Here is an 18,466-nt window from a genome sequence, read left to right as displayed (position 1 = left end):
ACCCAAAACATGGAAATAAGGGAAAAAAGATGGCTAAGGGTCATTTCCGTAGCATATTTCTCCACCCAAATTAATATTTAAGTATGTGAGCATGCAGCTTTGACCAGCTGTATGCTACTGAGTAGAGCACATACTCTGTGAAGTTACATGTCAGTTTCTGACTTTTGTCCAGTAGAGATGTAAACAATTTATGTCTGGTAGAAAGAGATGATTTCAAAGGTTGTGAGTTGACTGTCTGTAGACCATTTTCCAGTTTTGTCTTTAATTTGGCAAACTTATTTTGGCTTATCTTTGCTGAGGAATATACAAACTTCTGTTCCTCAAAGTGCTCTTGGAATAAGTTTCACCATTCTGCTAGTTCTCTCATGAATTAAGTAAATTAATCTTTGATAAATATTCACTCCCTATCAGTACCAAGTTTTCGTCATTTTGAAAATTATAACTTGGACATAGCAGAAATATTGACGTCATGCTGTTCCCTCTGTAAAATCATTAAATATTCACCTTGATCACAGTAACCCATATGCTTTGTGTTAAATTGCATCCCCTCAAAATTTACACGTTGAAGTCTTAATCCCCCTGTTTCCACAAACGTGAAGGTATTTAGAGATAGTGCCACTGCAGGTGTAATTAGTTAAGATGACATCATGGGGGGGGGGTCCTAATCCAACGTGACTAGTGTCCTTATAAAACGGGGAACTTTGGACACAGAGGCACATACACAAGGAGAATGTTGTATGCAGATGATGGCAGAGGCCAGGGAGATGCTTCTACAAGCCCAGGAATGCAAACCATTGCCAGCAAACCACCAGGAAAGCACGGTGAGAGGCATGGAACTGATCCTCTCACAGCTCTCGGAAGGCATCACCCCTGCTAGCTCCTTCAGCTTGGACTTCCAGCTTGCAGGCATGTGAGACAATACATTTCAGTTGTTTCAGGCAGCTAGTTGGTGGTCCATTGTGCAGGCAGCCCTAGAAAACTAATACAGCATGGATGTCATGAAACAACTGCTTTGCATCTGATACTGTGTGGAAACAGAAAGTAAAATGCTTGACTCTGTGAGTGATAATGAAGTTTTAAAGTGTTGTTCTTATCCCTGACTTAGGATTTATGTGGTGAGAGACAATATGGTCTGGAAAAATCAACAGAATTCAAGAGAAGATGGGGTGAGGAGTGATTCACAAATTGTTCAAAGGGACTGACCCAACAGCTGGAGCAGATCAAAAAGAGGAAACTACCTACCACGGTGCAGCCCTGGATGTCTATAAATACGGCACAAGTGCTGATGAGAGCCCAGAACTGTTACTGCACTGAAGTGAACGTGCTCACCTACAGGTGAGGGGAACGGGCTGAACATTTCAGACCCAGAGCAAGAACAAATCCACAGCCACAAGGGAAGTGAGGAAGGACAAAAGGAAGTTAAAAGAAGGTGAGTAAAGCATTAGTAGAGAAGGGGGAAAAGATGAAACAAATATAAATATATAAAGTAACTATTATTTGCTAGAAGTTGTTCTAGATTAAAAAAAAGAATTTCTCTCATTCAATCCTCAAGGCAGCCATGTTAAATATCATTTCACAGTTAATAAAACTGAGGTTCAGAGAGGTCAAGTATGTTGCCCCAGGCCACAGAAGGCTTGGCTAATTAGTGGGAGAATAGTTTTGAATCTAGGCTGTTCTGGCTCCCAAATGCATGCCCATTATAATGCCTTCCAATTACTCTCATATTATAATATCAACATAAATATTACACTAGTGGCCTAACATTAGCTATAGTTATGGTAGTTATTAGTGCTGCTCGCTAATTTCATCACCTCCTAGGCCATGGAAGACTGAACTTTCAGGCCCCTTGTGACAGAGTAGGTCATGGCTTGGTTCTGGCTGGTGACTCTGTCTTCTGCAGCGGAAAACAACCGATGTCATTTCTGGGCCAGAACTTGGAGTCACTAGGGAGATCCCCTCCAGAGCTCTGACTTCTTTGCCCCGGCCACAGCGAGAAATCTGTACTGAGAAGCAGACTCAATTAACCCCACATTCCTATAGACCTACAATGAATAAAATTCTTCCACTGACCCTCACACAAAACGTGAAACATAAACTTTTGGCTTAAAGTTATACTGACTGATAAAATAACGTACATTAATACCTTCTTGTAAGATGAGGGATGTAGGAAGCAGAAGTCCTTCACATCTCAAACTTTATGATTCTCGGCAGGTTTTGTCTCTATAAGTACAATTAAAAAATGAATTTGCAGTCTATTTTGAAATTATGAAACAAATTTGTAAGTGTGCCAATGAAGTGATTAAATTACTATTTGGAAAGAGTTCTGATGTCAGTTTTCTTTTTTTTTTTTTCTGTTTCTAACCATCAGATATGTGATGGTGATTATAAATCTGTTGTTTAGTTCCATTTGCCAGCCTCTTGTAGGGTTCACGCGTGTACCCCCTGTGGTGATGAACAGGATGGACTAACACAATGCGAGCCTCTTGCTTGGTGCCAAACAGTATCTGCAAGATAATAGAAAGGGCAGGGAATTCAACGGGGAGTTTCACAGCATCAGAGACTGCCACAATGGTACGTGTTTTATTTTTGATCACCCAGCAGAGACAATAGATACTATGGATATGCAGGATGAGAAACCACTTTGGGCTGGCATGCCTAAGGACACTTCATGAGAAAGATAAGACTTGAGCAGAAACTTAATGAATTGCAAAGAGGTAGACTAGACGGGCTTGTGGGAAGAAGGGGGCTCAACAGAGAGGTAAACACAGAGAGAGATGGCAAAGCAAGGGATGTGTGTATGTAGAGAGATCACCCAAATATTGTGGCTGGACAGAAGGGTTAAGAATTTTATTTCTAAACAAAAGATAGAACCCCGAATTTATGCAACAGTCAACATACTCACAGTGAGATAATACATGCGACAGTGATCTCAGCAGGCACTGGCATCTAAAGCGGGAGTGGTGTTCAGGGTTTTACGGATGTTTGGTGTGAGCCTCAGAGGAGGAGGGAGCTCTCTGCATGAGGGAAGAGAACAATAATCTGCAGAAACAGTGGGAAATGCGGAACTTGCTGATCCATCGTCCCAAGCTTGTAGCACATGGGACACAGGATTGGGAAGGCTCTACTTGGAGAAGCTCTCTGGGTGTAGGCAGTCCTCAGAGAAGTGCCAGTATTCAGTAAAGGCTAGAAGTTCAAAGGAATAATCATGGAATTAAGAGAACTGGCCCACTGACATGGAATTCCAGGGAGCACTGAAGAAATGTTAGGAAGAGAAGGACATTGTAGAAATCTGGATGAGAAAAGAGGCAGCTCAGAGCAAGACGAAGATAAAATATTGAAAAAGGTGAGATGATCAGAACACAAGGGGTAAGGGAGGTGAGCAGGATGGGTTTAGCTGGCCATAAGTTGTCAGGGTTAGACCTAGGGATCCCCTGGTGAGTTCACAGGGGGTGACCCTCAGGCCTGTCCAGAGGTCAGCTCTGCCTGGGGACACTGCCCTTCCCAGAAAGAATCTCCAAGGAGTGGGCACAGTCCAGCCTTTTGGAAAAGTCACCAGAAGGTGAGTTAGACTGTATCTTCCGAGAACAGGCTAGCTGTCTTTGAGATTTTTCACATTATCCATAAGTAGAATAAGGCTCTCTGCACTGTTTTGAATAGGACTTAGGATCCAGCACCTGCTGCTCACAGTCATCACCAAGACATGAAACGAAGAAGGAATGAAAATCTTTTCTGGAAACTTTGCAAAAAACATCTCTGAGACCTTCCTGAGAATTGAGACGGCTTCATCTTCAAGGACCAGCCGCTGGAGAAGTGACTGTAATTCCTGGAAATACCAAATCAATGATGAGTCAGTAGAACAGAAGTAATTCAGGCTTACAGTGATTTTTGTGGCTATTTTAAGTTCATTTCCTTTTTTGTGATCAAGAGAATGGCTGCCTTCTCAAAACTGTTAAGTTGTAGCAAAAAGGCAATGACTGCCAAGAGCGGTTTCCTCTGCTGTCTATCCCATAATGATCATTGCAGAAAACAAGTCCCACTCGGTGCTCCCTGCTTTCACTTGGGTTCCTGGCTGAGGGGAGCAGAGATAGCCCTCACATCGTGGCTCTTTCTTCCACCACTTCCAACACCAGATATCAGTGAAATGCTTACCCATGTGTAGGACCTAAGCCTGGGTTTAACACAGGGGATAGATTTTGTGAGGCCACTCTTCCAGTTTCCCTCTGACCAGAAGCAGAAATGGTAACTCAGGTGCTGTAGAGTGCTCACAAAGTCTGAAGTCAGAGATGCTTTACTCATCTGTTACTGTCACAGATTTGCTTTGAGCTCACTCCTAAAATTCTTTAAAATCCTTCTCTGCTCTCTTTCATATGGTCCATGATTAAATTATCCAAGTTAAGCAGCCAAAAGCAATCAAAAATGATGGAAATAAAGACAAGAAATGGTTTTATTTACAATGCAAATGATCTGGTTCACTCTCAAATAAAAGAACAAATCAAATTAGCTGCTCTTCAAATCGAGAGGAAGGCACTGTACAGACCCACTGGCACTTATCAGAGCTGGGTTCTCCAGCGGCTCTTGGCTCCGGGGAGGGCTTCAGACAAATTTCACCATAGCAAGGGTTTAATTCATGGCATGTAATTGGAGTGAAAAAATATTGAATGCAGTGGAAACGTACTCCATTACAACATGACAAAATGCAAGTGCCAAATGGCTGTCAGAATGTCTCAGTGTACAAATGACAAGTCCCTGGGGGAGATGATGCAAAGTAACAAGGACAGCATTTATTAGCACTTCTACAACCTTGGATGCTCAAAGAACGGCTGTTTTACCTAATTCAATGTTTTCCCCTCCAGCGGGAAGATGGGCACAGCAAGAACTGCTCATAGGAAGAGGCTGGTGTGAGAGGTTAGGTGAGGGATAGAAATACCCTCTCCCTCCTGGTCATTTTTTCCACCTTGGTGCCAAATGTTTCCTCCCTGGAATTTCTCAGAAATGCTGACCATCACTCAACGCTTCATCTTTCTTATAATAATGTCCCTGTATGTTCTCTTACGTCTCTCTTACAGCTTAACAACTTGACTTGCTCGTTGCACCGGCTGTCTTGAAGCAAGAATATAAATATACAGGGCTCTGATAGCCAGAATATCAAGGAGCTGATAAAGTCATGGGAGAATAGTGGGCAAAGAGAAGACAGAGATCCAGTTTTATAAGGAAAACACCTCAAAGTAAAATAGTTCCCTAAAGAAAAAAGCCCTCTTTTGCAATCTAGGGATGTTCTTCAGTTGACTGAAATCTCTATCTCCTAGCAAATCAGCAAGCACATCAAAGTAAGGTGCTGTGGTTTTCTGTGTAGCAGGAGGATTCCTACTTTGGCTCACAGGGTAGGAGTCACATTCCAGAAGGTGGTGATCTCCCACCTTTTACTGCAGTTGAGCCCTCCAAGAAGCTTGGATGTGAGGGTCCTGAATGGAGTCCAGCCTTTGGGAATTTCAGCCAAGTGATAACTCCAAGCAATGACTGTGCCTGGATAGATCCCCATCTTCCTAGTGCTGAGCTCAGTGCCAGGCACGTAGTAGGTGTTAGTAGGATCTTTAATGAGAGAGAGAGGGCTAGGATCCTAAAACCCTGAATCCTCCACTGTCTGCCCACTATCTCCACAGTTTCTCAGGGAAGCAAGCTGATGGGACCCTCTGGGAAAATTAACACTCTATTACAAGCCAAGGTCTTGGCCCTAAATTTCATGTAGCTTCCTGTTGAGGAAATAATTTGTTCATTATCTATGAAGAATCTGTTATCCAGAAGAGAAGTTGGGGAGGGAAGTTGTTGACAGTCTCCCCACCCTTAACCTCTCCTTGAAGCTTCATTCACAAGGTCTCATCATTCAGCAGCTGGGAAGGTACTTTCTCCCAAGTGGCTGACACCACCATTTTCCTATTGCAAGAAAAAGAGACAATCCAAAGAAAATTTCCCTAAAGTGGAGTTCCACCAAAGCCAAAGTAGTTTTTAGTAACTTTGTTCCTTTCTACAGATGCTCCACTCTCTAGTGAGCTTGCTTAAGGTTTTAATCTTTCACCTTCATCCAAATTTTTCTCAATGTGGAGTATGCAGTTGGACAAATGGTCTACCTCAAACTCTTGTTTTGCATGAATCAATGAAGCAAAACAGAAACTCTGCCTCTGCACATCAGTCTCTTTCCAGATTTCAAGTTTGTGTCTGTACTGGCAGAGCATCTCCAAGCTACTGTTAATACAGTATCCCAGCTAGGCAATCTGGTGTGATTCTTTCAATAATTACACTAAGTGCTGGTAATTCACAAAATAATTTGGATCATCCAAACTGCAATGACTGAACAGTTCATTTCAATCCTGGTTGTATTTGAGGATTCCTGACAAGCATTACTTTTGATAAGCTCTATATTAACATTATTTTAAAGAATCAAACACCTTACAGTACATCTAAATTATCTTATTATTATAGAATGGGAGTCTCTCTTGGTGGTCTAAAATATGTTTATCCTAGGATTCAGTCACTCCCAGTTTTGCATGAAAATATTGGAGGAGATGTAGTTAATTTTAAAGATGATATAATATAGTCAATTTAAAAGATGAGAAAGCCTACGCAAAAATCCGGTTTCAACAACAGCACAACAGCACAGGTAGCTTAATGAGAAGCAGGAGCAACTGAAGATGTAGCTAGAATTAAAAAAAAACAAAACAAAACTGTGATGGACTCCTTAGGGAGTAGAGAGAAACTTATTGATGAATACATATGAGAAACCCTAGGGGAACTCTCAGAAGTGGCTGGGAAAATTTTGAATACTAGATGCAATGCCTAAAAAATTAACTTGGTTATTCTTATGGGGACGCTCTGTAGTCTAGAAAGAGAAGGTAACAAAGAATCACATCACAGAAAGGAAATGTCAAGGTCAAGGTCACCAAGTGCAATGTTTTCATGTTAAAAATGGCAAACTAGAAGTTTTTAGAGAAGGATAGTCTCTTAAAGGATCATCTGATCTTATACTCCTCTGCAATTTACAAATGAGAAAACTGAAGCAGAAGAAGGTGAAGTGGCTTGCTGGAGGTTACAGGCTGTATTTGGAAGCATCACCACCTAGCCCTGGAAGGAAGTATGTCTACTTACAGGGATTCAAAGATTGATAACTGCAGTGTCCTGTCAGAGCAAAAGAATGACTTTTCAGCAAAAGATTTTTTTCATTCTGACTTCAGCTACTATCTAGTAACTTCAAGACAAAAACATTTACTAAATTGAAATATCTAAATGATAAAATTGAAAAAATTACTAAAACAAAAATTTGCTTGGATTCAACAAATTAATGTATAAAGTAAATGACGCTATTCTAGAGGGTATGCATATTCATTTAATACACATTCGAAAAGTATTTTAAGGAAGAAACATTTGGCTTCCAGTCCTTCAGAGGCAGATCATTTTAACTAGAATGATCAGGTTTGGGCAAAAAACAAAACAAAACAAACAAAACAAAACTACAATGCACGGCAGGAAGTGTCAAGGCCTACATGAGATACATAAAAGAAGTGGCATAAGATTGGTGATTATGGAGATTCACTTCTGGCTGCAGGGATTGGAGAAGGCACCGTGGAGAACACATAAATGAGAAAGGACATTGGCTAACAGGTGAAATGTTGTTACCTAACCAAACTTGGGCTGCCCACCTGATGCACAACAAAGCTAATCTTCTGACACAGCCAGGTTGTGGTGAGCAAAAGTACAGCGTTTATTGCAGGGTGCCAAGCAAGGAGAATGTGCAGCTCTTGCTCAAAATAATCCAAACTCCCCAATGGCTTTCAAGGAAGGGTTTTTAAAGCAGCATTAAGGGTAAGGTTTGCAGGATGCCTGATCAGCTTGTGGATATTCATCTGTTCTGGTGGTGGTGAGGTAACAGGGTGGTATTTTGGGAGTCAACGTCACCAACCTTCTGATCCCAACCAGTCTGGGGTCGACATGCTTGTGTCAACTTCCTCCATCTGGTGGGGTTTCAGTATCTGCAAAATAACTCAGTGATATGGCTTAGAATATTATCGATAGTCCTCAAGGAGGAATTAAGTGTCCTTGACTTTATTAACTAAATTATTAAGCTAAACTATTAAACACAATAAATTTTGTCTTGCTTGACTGCTTTCTTTTGTTCCTGCATTTTCTCACTTCTCTGATTAAATTTGCTCTTTGGAAGTCAGAGAAGGCCTAGGAGGCTAAAGCTTTTCTACAAACAAGAGGCAGAGGAAACAGGGGTCTATCCCTGGGTTTCAATTTCAATGGATGAAAATATAAGAAGCAGGAGACATTATTTTCTGGCAGAAGAAATTAATTAAAAGAGGGAAAGAATAATAACAGTAAGAAAAATTAATTACCCTTTACTGAACATCTACTATGTTACATATATTAGTGAATAAATTCCTCATGACAATCTTCAGAAGTACTGATTATTATTCCTATTTAACAGAAGAGAAGACTGAAGCTCAGGAAGTTAAAATTGCTTGCTCAAACTGGTACAGTCAGTCAGTCATCTGACTTTGGCTCTTTTTGACTCCAAGGCCTCAGCTATTACCTCCAAAGACTTTTAACAAAATAAGAAAACCACAACTAGTATATCCAAGAGTCCTCAAGGAATCAGAATGGCTCAAGATTAGGTGTCAGTGCTGGTAAGTCAAGGGGAATATAGGGATAAATGTGATTTGGTTAATTCCATGGCCAGTATTGAAATCTCAGGTCTCCTAACTACTGGGCAAAGGTTCTGTCCATTAAATACTTTTCTGCTATTAAAACCCAAGAGAGTTAGAAAAATGCAAAAGGTCAATTCTAAATATATTTCCTTTAATAAACATGTATTTAGAATTGTTAACTTTAAAAAAGTGCTTGAATCATCACATTCTGAATTTTAAGCCAATATGGATGTGTGGAAAAGCTTAATACTATTTAAATGTTTTTTTTTTTTTGAAAATTAAATATGTGTGAAAGCTGGCTTCTGCTTCCCAGTGGCCTCCCACAGTATTCATCCAAAAAATATTGGAAGCAATTTCATTTGCCTTATTCTTGTGTAATGAGCCGCATTTGCCATACATGTGCTCAAGGGACCAGGGGGCAGCATCAACATCCTGTAAGTGAAAAAATTTTGTGTGCAGGCCATCTTCCAAGAAAAGACCTATTTTCCCTGCTAGAGATTTTTCTCTAAAGCCATCAAAATGCTAAGCTGAAGCACCCACAGGCGATACCTCTTCCATTTTCCAGCTCTTGAATTTTGTCTCTGACATTTCCCTTTAGTTGAGATGAAAAGCCAGTTGACCATCTGGAGACCCTACGTTAAGGTTAATCATTATTCTTTGTTTTTACTGCTGGTGCTATTTGGGAGGAAAGCTTCCTGAATGACCAGAATGAATCTCCAAGGGGATCAGTGGCGTCTCCTTATCTGAGTGTCTAGAAAAAGACAGACAACCATCTTTCTGGTTTGGTTACATAGCAGCATTTCCCAGAGGCCAGATGGCCCTCCAGCTCGTGGTCCAGTGACTTCTCCCCGGCCTGTGAGCAGAGAAACGAAGAGCTGTGTCTGACTCGTCATTGCTGCAGGCTGTCCTGCTCTTCTTGGCAAGGAAGGACAGCATTAGCTAAGGGCAGGAAAGCACCGAGGAAGTATGTGCACAGATTTCTGGATGGCAGTGAAGATGTCTATGCAAACAACTGGCTGAGGATGATGCTGCTCTTTGAAAGGAACCTGAATTTCTCCCTTAAATAAATACTGCGTGGACTCACCCTCCACCAGAATGAACTGTCAGTTGTGTTTCATTGGGACAAGTTTCAGCAACTGTGAAACAGCAGAATGAGCTCTTCAGAGACAAAACAAACAAACAAACAAACAAACAAAAAAACCAGGCTGCATTTATTGAATGAGCCCACGGAAGTCCAGCAACCCTGGAACTCAGTCGCAAGTGAAAAGTTGGTGTTGAATACCTAGACCACGGAGTAATTTGGTGGATTAAATGTGGTTGTGCTTGAGAATCATTTGATACATAGCAGGCATTAATTAAACCAACTCCCCTCCTTGGTTTAATTAAATGTTGCTCACCTTTTGACCCATTTACAGGGGCATAGGATAATTCCTGTCTTTCATCTTTTACCCACAAAATGAAATATTTTACTCCAAATCTCCCGACTCATGGCCACAGCTCAGTAGACCCTCGCGTGGGGCAGGATCTTCTCTTTTCCTTTCTCTGACTTTGGCTTCTTTACCGTAATCATCGTCGTGTCTATCAACACCATTAGCACCAAGACATCGACCATGGAACTAGCAAAACATCACATTAGCCCGCAACATTTATTGAATTCTCTTTGAGGTAACACTGCTAGGTTTTGAGGATTTAAAATATAAGGGAAATAGTCTTTTCATGCAAGAAACTTGCATGAAGCTGAGACGTTCCTTCTTGGTTCTCTTCTCCTGATCCTCTGGGAAGTGCCAGCCCACACCACGGCTCAGATCAGTCTTCCTTCCAGTCCCCAACTCTGCCATCTCAGACTCTGGTTGCTTCCTGCAGCCCACTGGGTATTGGTACTGAGGTTAAGTTGGAAAACAATGCATACATTAAAAAACAAACAAACAAAAAACCCAGGCAGGCCATTTGAGAAACTGGCAAGAAAAATTCAAAAATAAGAGAAGAAAATGAATGAAAAGAAACTTCTCAAGAGGATGCTGTCACCGTGGGGTGTGTGTGTGTGTGTGTGTGAAAGCTAATGCCCTCCAGTTCCCATTACTCCCATCCTGCTTCCAGCCTTGCTCCCTCTCCTGTCTCAGAATGGCTGGGTCTGTGTCACTCTTCACATGAATTCCTTTGCCTCACATGTAGATGCACAGAATAGACTTTTTTTCCCTAAGAAAGAGCCAGCAAGATTAAAGCCTTAGTTATAAATCATGGGATGAAAGAGATTCAGAACTATTGAGACAAAAACCCCACAAAGGCTAAAAGAAAAGACGCTACACCCTAGGCATACGTATGCTGCCTTCTCCTACACTTTAAATTAATTTCTATTGTAATTTTAGCTTTTAAGAAAGACAAATGCAGCCCACGCAATATTGGGTGTAAAGTGATTAAAATTACTGTTCCAAGCATCAGTTGCCAGGGGGAGTATTAAAGGATTAACTGTGTTACCGAGGAATGTTACTGCGTGTATCTTTCTATATGACAAACTCTCTCACTAAGCCAGAAGTCACTCTTGGCACCAGGGGCTGAGACCTGGGTCATGCTTTCTTCACCTGAGAAGGACTGAGAGCTTCAGTTCTCTCCTTTTAGTCAATCAGCAAAGTAAGAACCAACTACTGTCAGCCACGAAGGCCCGAAACAAGAAGCAGAGGTCCCAGGGCAAGGGGGACACTTAAGAGGGAGGGGGAATCTTCCTGGTTAGAGGAATTTGAAGATATTTGAAAGAGATCTGATGCCAAGGAGTTTCTCTACTGCTGACAAGGAATGTGGGTGGCCTCTAATTACTGAGAGTGACCCCCCAAAAGCCATCGAGCAAAGAAAGGGGGACCTCAGTCCTACAACTGTAAAGATCTGAGTTTGGCCAACCACCTGAACGGGGCTGGAGGCAGATACCTACTTTGTGGTATTTTGTGATGGCAACCCTAGGTAACAAACCCAGAGTTTGGTGTAACAGTGACAGTGTGCCAGGACTTGTGGCCTACAGAACTGTGAACCAGTAAATGAGTGTTGTGTTGTCTTAAGCCTCTGAATTTGTGATGATCTGTTACACAGAAATAGGATTCCAAAGTTCATGGTCTTATTTAATATTCAATCTCTCTCTCTCTCTTTTTTTTTTTTTTTTTTTACAATGGATAAAACGGTGACTGGCTAAAAATAATTTTCCTAGACTTTTTTCTTCCCACAGTAAGTGCATGTAAAATGCACTCCATTCAATGACAATTATCTCACCAAGTAAACCAACCCCTGCTCCCCAATCCAGGCTCCAGTACATGCAGCTCCTCATAACCCCATCAATGCGAACTCCGCATGAGTAATTCAGGTTTTATGTTCGATCTCACACCATCCGTCACGTGTTACCTAATCTTTTTCAGTGGAAAGCTCCTTTTTTAATAAAATCATGTCTGTGGGTGTGTGGGGGGGGGTGAGGGAAGGGGTTCAATCTGTTTATAGATGATTTTAAACTTCTTGAAATTAAATAAAAATCTTTTTAATTAATTAAATAATTAATTAATGCATGTATTTATTTATTTATTCTATCTGGCTGGAATCAAGACCCTCAGGTGAAAAACCAAAGCTGTCTTCCTTATCCCCAAAACCACTTATGTGCAGTAAGAAAAGAAAAAAGGGAAAGTCATTTTTATTTAAGAATGTTTTAGACAAAGTGGCAAAAAAATATTATTAAATGCTGATCCTTGAGTACATGTCTTTTTAATAGTTAATATGATAAAATGGGCAATGTATTTAGCATAATTCTGCAGGATACCAAGGTACAGAAAGCGTTCGTGAGATGGTTTCAGTTGCAGGTGCGACTAGCCACTTTTTTCAAGGAATGCCATTTTTTTTCCTTGAAAGAACAATGAACAGACTGGCTATGGTTATTCAGATTTGGGTATTTGGTAGACATTTTCTTGAAAATTAATAAAATCAGTCAGTTCAAGGAAAATAATTAACACTTTTGGTTGCTAATTATAAAATGGAAGCTCTCAAGCAAAATTAGAATTTTGGAAAACTTGTGTCTGCCACTTTTAGCATGACAGTTTTTCAATACTTAAAAAGTTTCCGTTGAAATCAGTGGTGTTGTTAATGAATGTAACTATCTAAATATTGATTGATAAATATTTCAACATTTGGAAGCTATGCCTCACTAACTTAGGGATCCAATATGACTTTTCATGGATAAAAGACCCATTTAAAGTGAAAGTTAGATTCGTGGATATTAAAGTACTGAAGGATAAATTTCACTGATATGATTTCTGATTCTATATTGCAACCAATCTTCAAGAAAGTGCCACATATCAATTTGGGGTGTTAAATCAAAGAAGAATATTCACAATTATCTGAAAAGATCATTAAAATATATCTCCTGTTTTCAAAGGCATATTTGTATAAGGCTGGATTTTCTTCATATGCTCTAACCAAACAACATATCTCAACACATTGAATGCTGAAGATATGAGAGGCTTGCTGGCTTTCATTAAGCCAGATATAAAAGTGATTTGCTAAAAATATTTAATGCCTCTCTTAATATTTTTTATTTTGGAAAATATGGCAAACTAATCAAACTACATTATTTATGTTACTACACAGTGGGCTGACTGTTATTTTTTAAATGAATTAATAAATAAATATTTTAAAATTCTCAGTTTTTACTCTTCAGATTGTAAATATAGACAAATACCACCCATAAGGAAATGTTATTTGCAAAGCTTAACAATTTTTGAGAGTATAAAGAGCAATTTAGCCCAAAATGCTTGAGAGCCACTTCTACAGGGTTTACTCCACTCTAAAAATGAGAAACAACTACATACAGAAATGTGCATAACATGTAGGCATGCCATTTAACAAATGCTATTAAACAAACTTCCTCCTCACTGTGGTCAAGAATACTGCTAGCCACCCTCCCTCTCCCGCCATCAAAGACCCTGCCTGCCCCTTTCCATCACATACCCTCCCTCCCATACCCTCTCAAATAAATTTTAAAATTTATTTATGCTTATAAATCGCTTACTATGTGCCAGACACAGCCCTAAGTGCTTTGATTTATTTAATCCTTATGTCAACCCTGCGAGGCATTATTATCATCCCAATATATTTTTGAGAAAATAATGGCACAGACGGCTTAAGTGGCTGGCCCAAGGTCAAGCGATGAGTCAGTGTTTAAAGCCAGACAATCTGGCTGTAGCATCCAGCTAGAGGAAAACTTTGAACTGTTGCATTTTCTGGCTCTGAAACTGTAGCTTCCTGGCTTGCGCTTCAGGGACCACTTGGGTGATGGGACTCTGTGCAGCCAATCGAGAGCAGTCCTGGGGATGGAAGTAGGGAAGGTGGAGGGGGTGGGCCTTGTCACCTCTGGTTCACCCTGACTCCGAGACTGTAGCCCTTGTGTAGAGAGGGGCTCCTCTTAGACTCTCCATCCCAGACTGGCTTTGGGCTTTGACTTCTGACCTCTACCCACTACAGAATCATCAAAATCAGAGCTCAGGTTCTCAGAGATCAGCACATATTTTCAGGGCAAAAGTGGCATTAGCGTTCCTACCTCTGGGTTTCTGCTCCCACTTACTATCTTGCTACCTTTTCAGTGCTTTTTAGAAATTTTTAAAAATACACTTTCAGGCATTTTTTAGATGTTTTTCAGTGGGAGATTGGTTCTGATGACTTAGCTTGCCATATTACATATTAATATAAAACTTCATATTGTGTTAAATTGAACTTCTGTAAACATAATAAATGTTAATAGATGTGCTTAGGGTTTGAAAGCTTTGATGATATTCAATATTTTTCTGGGCTTAAATAGCACCTCGATTTGTTAGTTATTTAGGGTTTTATTCATTTATTTATTCCCCACCTGATGCTAGAAGTGCTTGAAGCATGTTTTCAGAATACCCTTCACAAGGTCCCTAGACCTTTTTCTGTGCTGTAAATTATAGCTTAGGGCCCATCAGTTTATACCTATAGTTGTGGTACTTTGCACTTCACCGAAAATGAACTCATCTGCAACCTTACAGTTACAGTTTTAGTAAACAGCCAGTCGTTCTATCATTCGTTGCAGATTTCTTTAAAACAGAAAGTATAATTTGGTGCTTGTGCTGTAGAATGGGCTCTAAAATACACCTCTCAGGAAAGCAGCTCAGACTGAAGCTCAGTCCCTGAAAACGCAGCGTTGCCACGGCGATGTAACAGCCATCAGATGCTGGGGCTCTTTATGGTGGCTCTCTTCCGTCCACATCTAGACAGTGCCAAAAAGTCGCTGGGTTACCTGCACAGCTACTACCCTTTACCTTTTCTGGAAGGAAACTAGTTTGATCAACACTTTTTGTCTGTTGGTTTCTACATCAATCTAGCAGAAACAGGCAGAGGTCAAGGGTCAGAGTTATCCAGTGACCTTTTGGATAAGGCTACTGGCAAAAGGTTCCTTTAAATGACCCCAGTGATGCTGACCTCTCCAGAGTCAGAAGCCCCAAATTAAGCCGTCTCTGGAAGACTGCCCTTCTCTGGGCAGGGTCAGGACTGAGCTAGGGCCCTCAGACAATTTGGAGTGACTGGTGATTTCAGCTCTCACTCCCTTCTCATTGGCACACGTCTGCAGTTGCAAGTGATTAAATGACTCTTTAAACAAAAACATTTCACACTGTAGGTTTTCGCCCAGGTCTGGGTCTCAAGGGTGCCAGCCTCAACGTTCATGAGGGGAGAAGATGCTTTTTTTTGTAAGCCCAGAGTGTTGGAACAGATAGTCCATTACCAGTATTTTTCCAAACATCTTATTTTTCTTAAAGGAAAAGGTAAAAGAATTATCCCTTTCTCTGATAACGTGGTAAATGAAAACAAGCAAAGGCTTGCTCTGAGTGGGCAGAATTGTGTGCAGATTATAGGGGGAAAAAATACACCTCTGCATTTAACAGTAAGTAACTCATGAATGTCTTTTGGAAAAATCAGTGAAACAGACAATAAAAATACGATCCTCTCAACAAATCTGGGCAAACTATGGAAATAAATGGAAAGTACCTGTGATAGTTCATTTTAAGTGTTAACTTGCCTGGGCCATGAGGTGCCCAGACATTTGTTCAAGCATTACTCTGGGTGTGTCCGTGAAGGTGCTTCTGGATGAGATTAACATTTGAATCAGCAGCCCGAGTAAAGCCAAGCGCTTCTTAATGGTGGTAGCCGCTCCTCCAACTGTTTGAGAGCCTGAATAGAACAAAAAGGTGGACCCTCTGGCAAATAATGGGGAGCTCCTTCTGCCTGACTTTCTTGAGCTGGGACACCTGTTCTTTCCCACTTTGGATGAGAACTGAAGCTTTGGCACTACCTGGCTGGTGAGCCTGCCAGCGTTTGAACTGAAACTATTCCATGTGCTCGCCTAGGTCTCCACCTTGCTGACTGCGGATCTGGGCTTGTCAGCCTCTATAACCGCATGAGCCAATTCCTTATAACAAGTAAATAAGTAAGTAAGTTCCTTGGTTCTGTTTCACTGGAGAACCCTGACTAATACAGGTGTTGGTAAAGAAAAGGAAAAGACACTAACAGCTCTTTCTCTGCCTTGTGAGGGCTCCACCTACAAGCCAGAAAGAGAGCCTCACAAGAAACTGGTTAAAAAAAAAAAAAAAAAAAAATCAGCTAGTGCCTTGATCTTGGACTTCCCAGTCTCCAGAAATGTGAGAAGTACATTTTTATTGTTTCAGCCAGCTGGTCCATGGTATTTTGTTACTGCAGGCTGAGCTGACTGAGACAATACCCACTGCATTTCTTCAGGGAATCTCCAAATAGTCCAGAGGCAACAGGATAGCAAAGCATAGCATCGCTGCCGCGTGCAGGGCACCTCTGAAGACTGCATTCACTTTCACCTTCAGTGATGTCAATGGACGTGATCTGTACATGGCACTGAAAATGGGGAGTTTGTGTAACTCTTCTGTGCAATTCATTTCAGAATGCTTGGCAAAAAACAAAAAAAAAAAAACAAACACATAAGAAGGTGAGCTGTCCTTTTGGTGGCTGTGAGAAAAAAAATTCAATTTAAAGATTGTTTATATCATAGCAGTAACTTAAGTTGTTAAAGGAAAGCTTTTACAGCTCTATAAAGACGCTGTGAAGACAAAGTGATCAGGTAACTTGCAGAGCTGAGAAGTAAGCGGAAGGGCTGATAACTTCCTTTCCGGAATTGTTTGTAAGGCAGCCATACTGAATAAAATAAGCAAGTTATACAGCAAAAATGGCCTTTGCAAACCCTCAGATTGCTAAGTTCATATAATGTCCTCTATCCAGCTTTTAGTTTTAGAGCCTAGGAAATATGAAGAGAATTTTCCAAGATTTTAGGAGATGAAGGGAAAAAAATGATCAAAGGGCTGGAAAATAAAGACAAAGGGCAGTTAAAGAAATCAGAATCAGCTAAGAAAATTTGTGTGGCAGTAAAATGTCTTTATTTATACAAAGGCTTATTTTTAGCCAGTCATTGGACAGTCTGTTCCTTATTCTACCTGAATAAAGAAAATGGAAATTTTGAAGTTGAAAAGATTTAGATGAGAAACAAGAAGAAATTATCTCACCAGAGTAGCAATATCTACCCACAAGATAAAGGCACGGTCATCTGAGTTTCCAAAAAGAGTTTTGGTCTTAGGACTTGTTATGACCTCAGCACAGTCCATCTGGCCTGGTAAGCCAGGGGCCATGGTGGTCTGGAGCAGCCAGTCAAAAAGGACCATTGGCCAAATGTAGAAATAGCCCCTGGCAACACTAAGGGTAGAAGTGTAACTATTTTCTCACTAATTCCCAAATCCCATTTTTGTCTAAATTTGCAAGAAATACTAGTTAATAGTAGATATATTGGCTTGATTTTTTTTACATGATTTCAATTTTCCAATTGATAGATACATAAACTGAGCCTAATCTAGTGTTAAATGGTGCAAAGGTTAGTTAATATGTCTGTGTGAGGACACTTCACACAGAGAGAGATGACTGGACTTTGGTCTGCAAGGATTTAGACAAATCCTACCCAGAGAATGAAGACTGGAATAAATGACCCTTGCAGTTTCTACCAGCCTCATGATGCCATAATTTATATGTTGGTTTACAACAGGAATAATAAACAATGGTTTTCTGTAGGGGATAAATTAGAAGGAGAAGAATTACACTCTACAATAGGGGGTGTTAAGAAATGTTGTATTCCCAGCTCTTTTCATCATAAGCAAATAGAAGAGACTTTACAAAAGGAAAAAATTAAAGACAAAAGAGATTTAGAAGTTTTACTATTCAAGACTATGTTATTCATTTAAAAGAAAGCTTTAAAGTGAGTTGTGGTGGCCTTGTCATGTGTCAACTAGGCTAGGCTGAACTACGTTTCCCAGAATTCCTCTTCCTGTAAGTTTTGGGATAGTGAGGCCCACGGGATACTCTTGGGAGATGTAGAGAGCAGAAGGGAAGCAGCAACCATTTGGTACCTCGGACTCACTGATGTGCTGACTCACCTTATTGGCTTAAAGCTACACCTGCGTCTGCATCCTCTTTCCCTTTCCCTGGATCTTTCTTCACCTTCTCTGACTCCTAGTCCAGATATAGTCCAGATATACCTTCATGGCTTCTGCAGGATATGCACACCATTAATGCCAGAAGCAGTAGGAACTGACAAGTTCCAGTCCATCCTTCTGTGCTCCAGGTTCAGCTCCGTGTGCCTGAGCTCCAGTTTGGTCTTGCTCTCTCTGACTTTATGACCATCTTTCTTTCCTGACTGCCTGCCCTCTGGACTTCAA

The 18,466-nt window shown here is 40.7% G+C and overlaps 1 long non-coding RNA gene across 2 annotated transcripts; it reads left to right on the top strand.

Annotated features, from left to right (window-relative positions):
* The first annotated feature begins 661 nt into the window (after positions 1 to 661).
* LOC116665534 lies at positions 662 to 4,535 on the top strand. 2 transcript variants are annotated; one of them, XR_004322200.1, is made up of 3 exons: positions 662 to 1,429; positions 2,402 to 2,571; positions 3,658 to 4,535. It is a non-coding gene; the product is annotated as an uncharacterized LOC116665534 (long non-coding RNA). The 2 variants fall into 2 exon arrangements; XR_004322201.1 differs by having other exon boundaries at positions 2,369 to 2,571.
* The last annotated feature ends 13,931 nt before the right edge of the window (positions 4,536 to 18,466 follow it).

This window comes from Camelus ferus, chromosome 8 (assembly GCF_009834535.1).
Source record: "Camelus ferus isolate YT-003-E chromosome 8, BCGSAC_Cfer_1.0, whole genome shotgun sequence".
NCBI classification, from domain to species: Eukaryota; Metazoa; Chordata; class Mammalia; order Artiodactyla; family Camelidae; genus Camelus; species Camelus ferus.
This window is presented reverse-complemented; position numbering and strand designations above follow the sequence as displayed.